Here is a 6,256-nt window from a genome sequence, read left to right on the forward strand (position 1 = left end):
TCCCACTAACTCATACTAGAAATATTAATGAGTTCTCGTAAGAATTATTTCAAAGATATATTCTTATATACACAGTGTTAAAGTCTAGGGTACAGGGGGGAAATTGCTGTTGCATGCTATGAGCTATGTTTGAAAGGAAACCATCAGCATTACCACAGCAACAGCAGAGGTAAATAATGGGGTGATGGGCAAGAGTTAATAGGAGGTTTAGATTTTATATTCAGCAAGGGTATGTTTATTGGTCTCCTGTCTCTTGGGGACAAAGAAATTATCTAAAATTAAGAATTGATGGACTGTGGACTTTCAGCCCTCTACGTGATGCTTGATGAATGCAGGTGGCTGAAGGATGCAATGATGGCAAAGTACATTGATGAATGATGGTGTATACTTATGAACAAAGGTTATGTGCTATAAAAAGGAACAAGGTTGTAATATATGCAATGATGTGAATGAGTATGTGGGACATTTGGTGAAAATAAATCAGAAACAAGAAACAGTGCTATTGCCACCTTTAGAAAATGTTTATAAGAAAACAGGGGCCTAGATTGTCAGCTTTTAGAGCAGACACATTAGGTCTGGAGGGGTGATTATTATTTCTGGATTTTGAGAGGCTGTTTTACATATATAACATTATATTTAGAGATAAGAATGAACCTGACAGGTTGGAGCTACAGTAATTCAGAGCATAGGGGTAAGAAAGACACTGTCTATATTTTTAAACCACACATACCCTTTGAGACCAATGGAAGTAAGGTTTACTTGATCTGGAACTGAAATTTTCTGTAATGCATAATCTAATTCAACCTATCTGTGCAGCTCATTTGAACAACTGAAACACAGGAAACACAGAATAAGAAAGAAGTCCTTTAATCCTATACAGATTATTATAATGCCTGGAAATATCCTATGGTATATGTGTTAGTTAGGGTTCTCCAGAGAAACAGAATCAACAGGGAACACTTGCAAATACAAAATTTATAAAAGTGTCTCACATGACCACAGGAACACAGAGTTCAAAATCCACAGGGCAGGCTGTGAAGCTGACAATTTGGATGGAGGGTCTGGATGAACTCCACAGGAGAGGCTCACCAGCCAAAGCAGGAATGGAACCTGTCTCCTCTGAGTCCTCCTTAAAAGGCTTCCCATGATTAGATTAAGCATCACTCATTGTAGAAGACACTCCCCTTTGGCTGATTACAAATGGAATCAGCTGTGGATGCAGCTGACGCGATCATGATCTAATCCTATGAAATGTCCTCATTGCAACAGACAGGCCAGCACTTGCCCAATCAGATAAACACATACCACAACTTGGCCAAGTTGACACATGTCCCCAATCATGACAGTATATTAAGCACATAATCAAAAAGTATTGGCAAAGTCCCCTGAGAGAGGGGAGAAAGAATATGGAGCTACTAAACCTTACCATCAAGGAATCCCCTTATGCTCTGTCAAACTTTAGGATGCTCAAATCAACAGACCATGCCCTCAATCATGAGGCTTACTCTTATGAAATTTATGTAGGTAGCAGAGAGGCTTAGACTAGTTATAGACATGCATAAGAGTTACTTCTGGAGGACCTCTGTTGTTGCTCAGATGTGGTGTCAGTCTTTCTAAGCCCAACTATGCTGGTGAAATCATTGTCCTAACCCCTACACAAGACATGACATCCAGGGGTGAAAGTCTCCCTGGTGATGTGGAAGCTGACTCCCAAGGATGAATCCAGACCTGGCACCAAGGGATTAACAATTCTATCCTGACAAAAAGGGGGAAAAGAAGTATAATTAATAAAGTATCAGTGGCAAAGAAACTTCAAATAGAGTTGAGAGGTCATTCTGGAGGTTATTTTTATGCAGTATAGAGCTATCCATTTCCAATTTTTGTTGTATTGGAGTAGTTAGAGGAAAATACCTGAAACTGTTGAACCATAATCCAATAGCCTTGATTCTTGAAGATGGCATAACTATAGAGCTTTTAAGATATGAATGTGAGCATAGAAACCTTGTGACTGATGCTCCATTGTCCAGTGTATGGGTGGATGAGTAAAAAAACACAAATAAATAAACAAGAGGGTGTCATGGATGTACAGGCTATTTGGGGTGTTCTTTTTCACTTTTGGTTTTTCATTGTATTTTTTTGGAGGTAATGAAATGTTCAATGATGGATGCACAGCTTTATGATGATAATATCATGAAACACTAATTGCTCTACTTGAAGTCTCTCAGCCACTGAAACTTTATTTTGCTTCATTTCTCTTCTCCCTTTTGGTTAAGAAACATTTTTCTCTCACAGGGTGCAAGGGCTAGTTCATCCCTGAGAATCTCCTCCCATGTTACAAGTTAAATTTACACACTTGGGAGTTATGTCTCACATAGAGGGAAGAGCAGTGGACTCACCTGTGAAGTTGGCTTAAAAAGAAAGAACACATCTGAGGAAAAATATCAATATTATTTAGATATTGAATGATCATATCTAAAAACAAATCATTAATGAAGAAACAACAGTAAAAATAAAACACTATTTTAAGGGGTGGAAAAGTTACTGGCAAGGAAATACTGATGGCAAAGGTCTATGAAATGTTATTTATTATCCTTTAAGGACATAGACACTAAAAGAACAATAAAAATCACTGCACTTCTACAAAAAGCAAAATAAAAAGCATGAAATAAGAATGAATGACAACGTTAGAGGTTGGGAAAGATGTAAAAACCCTTGTTCATTCATCACTGATGTTGGAGATTATAATATAGAATAGAAAATTATTTGCTAGGGTTTCTTCTTTAATAAAACATGAAACTACAATATAACTTGATAATACATTATTTGAAAATTATCCCATAGCAAATGAACGTTTAAGTCATCGAAAAAAAATCATCATTATTTATGTCAGGTTAAAGCTGGAAAAAGAAGATGTTATTCACCAAATGAGTGTTTAAACAATCTGTGTTATCAGGAAAAACCACTCACTAAATAATGACATTCTTGTCTGCATAAAAAGAGGAATTTCTAAACCCATGTATGTATTCCTAAGAAAAGATGCATTCACAGAAAAGATATGTGTGTCTATGCTTTTGCCTCAGGCTGTTTTCTATACTTTTTATTTGGCTATGCTCTAAAAGACAATTTTCAAAATCTGGGAAAGTTATCTTTTTATTTCCCTTCTCTTATTTATTTATTTTTATTATCTCCTGCTTTTCAAAGATAGGTCTGCCACAACCTAGCTGGTTATCAACTTAAGAAGTAGACAACATAGAGTCTAATTTCTAGTGCTTAATGTATTAAAATTTGAAATTTTCCAGGTAGCAAGAAAAGGTTATAAAACATGTTAAAATACAGGAAATGATGGCCCATGAAAAAGGGCAGAATAAATAATAAGAAACCATCAATATGGTTGGATAATAACTAGGATGTACAATACAAAGACTTTTTGAAAATGGTCCTACCATGAAGAAATTGCAGAAAACCCAAATTCTCAACTTCTGAATCTAACACAAGGACTTCCATTGTAAATAGAATATATCCACATACTGACAGCCCAGTAATGACCACAGCAGCAGTTCTTCCTGGATTAGCATAGGTGATAAGTGCTGTATAAGCTCCACAGAATTCTAATTTGATTTCTAAAATTTTAATCCCTATTAATAGCATTCCTACTTGGAATATTGCAATGGATAACAACCCCCTTTTGATTAACACTTACAATAAATTCCTTTATCCAACACTATCAAAAATTGCAATTCATTTTTCTCAAACAAAATAGACAGAGAAACAGATCAAGATATGATTTTCAGGCCAATGTGTATCATGATATTAGTTAGATTTCAGAAGAGGTAAAGCAGGAAAGAAGAAAACAGTTCAATGGAACAGTACACTGTACTTCAGATCATAACCTTTAATCCTACACATATTTCCAAATAACTAATGTTTACTATCAATTTTACAAACATGCAAATAGTTGGTCAGCCAGTACTTGTCTTTACACAAATAGCTGGAACAAATACCTTACCAGTAACAATACCGAGAGCCATGACAGTGGCAAAGGCTCCAAATCAAATGAATGGAAAGATAAGGAAGTAACTGTTATTCAGCCTGATGCAGAAATATATCCTGCAGCAGCAGTTCAAACTTCTTAACTTGCCAAACAGATTGGCAAATTCTGATTCATTTGACATTCAGGCAAAAAAGACTAAAGAGCGACTAGCAGAATTCAGAACTAAAAATCAGTTTCCCCATGATTCAGAAATTATCAAACTTTTGAAAATAACCAGCCCTATCAAATGGGATATCACTAAACCATTAGGTTTTGTGACACAAAGTACAACCAGAGAAACTCAGAGAGCAATCAGTATTTGTATCTCAACAATGATTCCTCTACCACTATTATTATAGACTCCAGTGATGCAACCCCAGAATACCCTACTGTTGTTACTTCACAACATAAGAAATCCAGGAATTCTTTTCCAGACTTTACTCCACAAAAGTTTAAAGAGAAGACTGCAGAACAACTAAGTGTTCTTCAGGCAAGTGTTCTCAACAGTTCTGTACTAACAGATGAAGAATTAAATAGGCTAAGAGTGCAAATCAAACTTACCAGCAGAGAAATTGATACTTGGTTTACTGAGAAGAAGAAATCAAAAGATTTGAAGGAATTGAAAATGGTAATAGGTGAAAGCAATGCAGGTAGCTCCAAAGAGGAAGTTAAGAAACTCCTTCTGGAGAAGAATCTGGTCGACCTAAATCAGCTATTATAAATGTAAAACAAACAAACAAACAAACAAAAAAACACCTTACCAGCCATCACCAGAAGAGTATGATGAATTGGCCAAAGAAATTGTGAAGAGCACTTAGTTGTTCTGCAGTCTTCTCTTTAAACTTTTGTGGACTAAACATGGAAACTTAAAATGGTACTAATACTATCAAAGAGCCAATTCAAGTAGTATGAATGGACTGTCTTCCCTTATAAAAAGGTGCAGAGGAAGACTCAAAGGAATGGGATGAAGAAGACCATGTTGGCAGCTTAAAAGTAACAAAAGAAATAACTGGTTCAGGGTGCCATCATTCACAAACTTTAAAACTGGAACTGCAGTCTTAAGGATTATTACTTAAGGTCCTAATTTCTTAATGAAGAAGACCTTGATGAACATATTTTCTGATCACATATAGGCTATAAGGAGGTCAGGGAGTGGTTTGCAGAAAGACAGAGAAGAACAATGTTGGGTATAAAACTATTTGAGGAAAACGAGGGGGATGAAATTATTGGTGATCAGGAAGAGGATAAAGAAGAAACAGATGATAGTGACCCTTGGGAACCCCCACAACATGTGAAGCAGAAACTCTCTAATTCAGATGACTGAAATGAAAGAATTCATAAATGAAAACTAAAAATAAGGGGGAAAGTATACCAAAGGAAGGCTTACCATATGGGTGAGATTCTCAGTTTTAGAAAACCAGCTGCCAAAAACTTTTAAAGAGATCAATTCTTTAACTCAAGATGTCTGATTTACTGTGAATGAACCTAATCTTTAAAAAACCTGAAAATATTTTGGGACATTTATACAATCTCAAAAAATAGAATTTTCAATACCCAAAAGAAATGGAGATTAATGTTTTGCCAAAATTAATCTATTGCTGTAGGCAGAAGTTCTGCAATGTAAATAGAAAATTAAGAGGCAACTTATAAAATTTCCATTTCAGTACAGTAAATTTTTATTCTGATATGATGGAGATATTCTGATTCTTAAACTTTCTGAGGGACTTAGTGCCCACTAGAAATTGTCCTCTTATATTTTATCCAGCTTAATATTGTATGTCTACTAAGATGGACTTTATTGTCTGCTTCTCTGACATATGATGAAACTTATAGCCTTAAGTGACCAGACATTTTACAGAAGAAAAATTGTTAAATTTGGGAGAAATTTTTCTAATTTATTTCCAAGTCTTATGTATCTGCCTTTCATTAGGTTTAAAAGTAATGCATTGGTTTATACAATTTTGGTTTAACTGGAAACAAAGCCTACTTATACATTTGGAAAAATAAGATTTTATGGTATATAGGCCCTTAATGATTGGGTCTTTCATTGAACATATTCATGAATGTTTCTGTTACTATTTAGAATACTATTATTACTTTTTTCATTCAAAGCTGAATTTGCTTTTTAATACTAGAGAAAATACTAAAGAAGGAAGACAAACTGGTATAAGATGCTGCATAAGGAGAAATTGAAATAACTGTTGTACCAAAAATGTGAAATAGAAT

General features: G+C 35.0%; 1 pseudogene; it reads left to right on the forward strand.

Moving 5' to 3' along the window:
- Positions 1-288: 288 nt before the first annotated feature.
- LOC143672578 (zinc fingers and homeoboxes protein 1-like) lies at positions 289-5,354 on the forward strand (annotated as a pseudogene).
- The last annotated feature ends 902 nt before the right edge of the window (positions 5,355-6,256 follow it).

This window comes from Tamandua tetradactyla, chromosome Y (assembly GCF_023851605.1).
Source record: "Tamandua tetradactyla isolate mTamTet1 chromosome Y, mTamTet1.pri, whole genome shotgun sequence".
NCBI classification, from domain to species: Eukaryota; Metazoa; Chordata; class Mammalia; order Pilosa; family Myrmecophagidae; genus Tamandua; species Tamandua tetradactyla.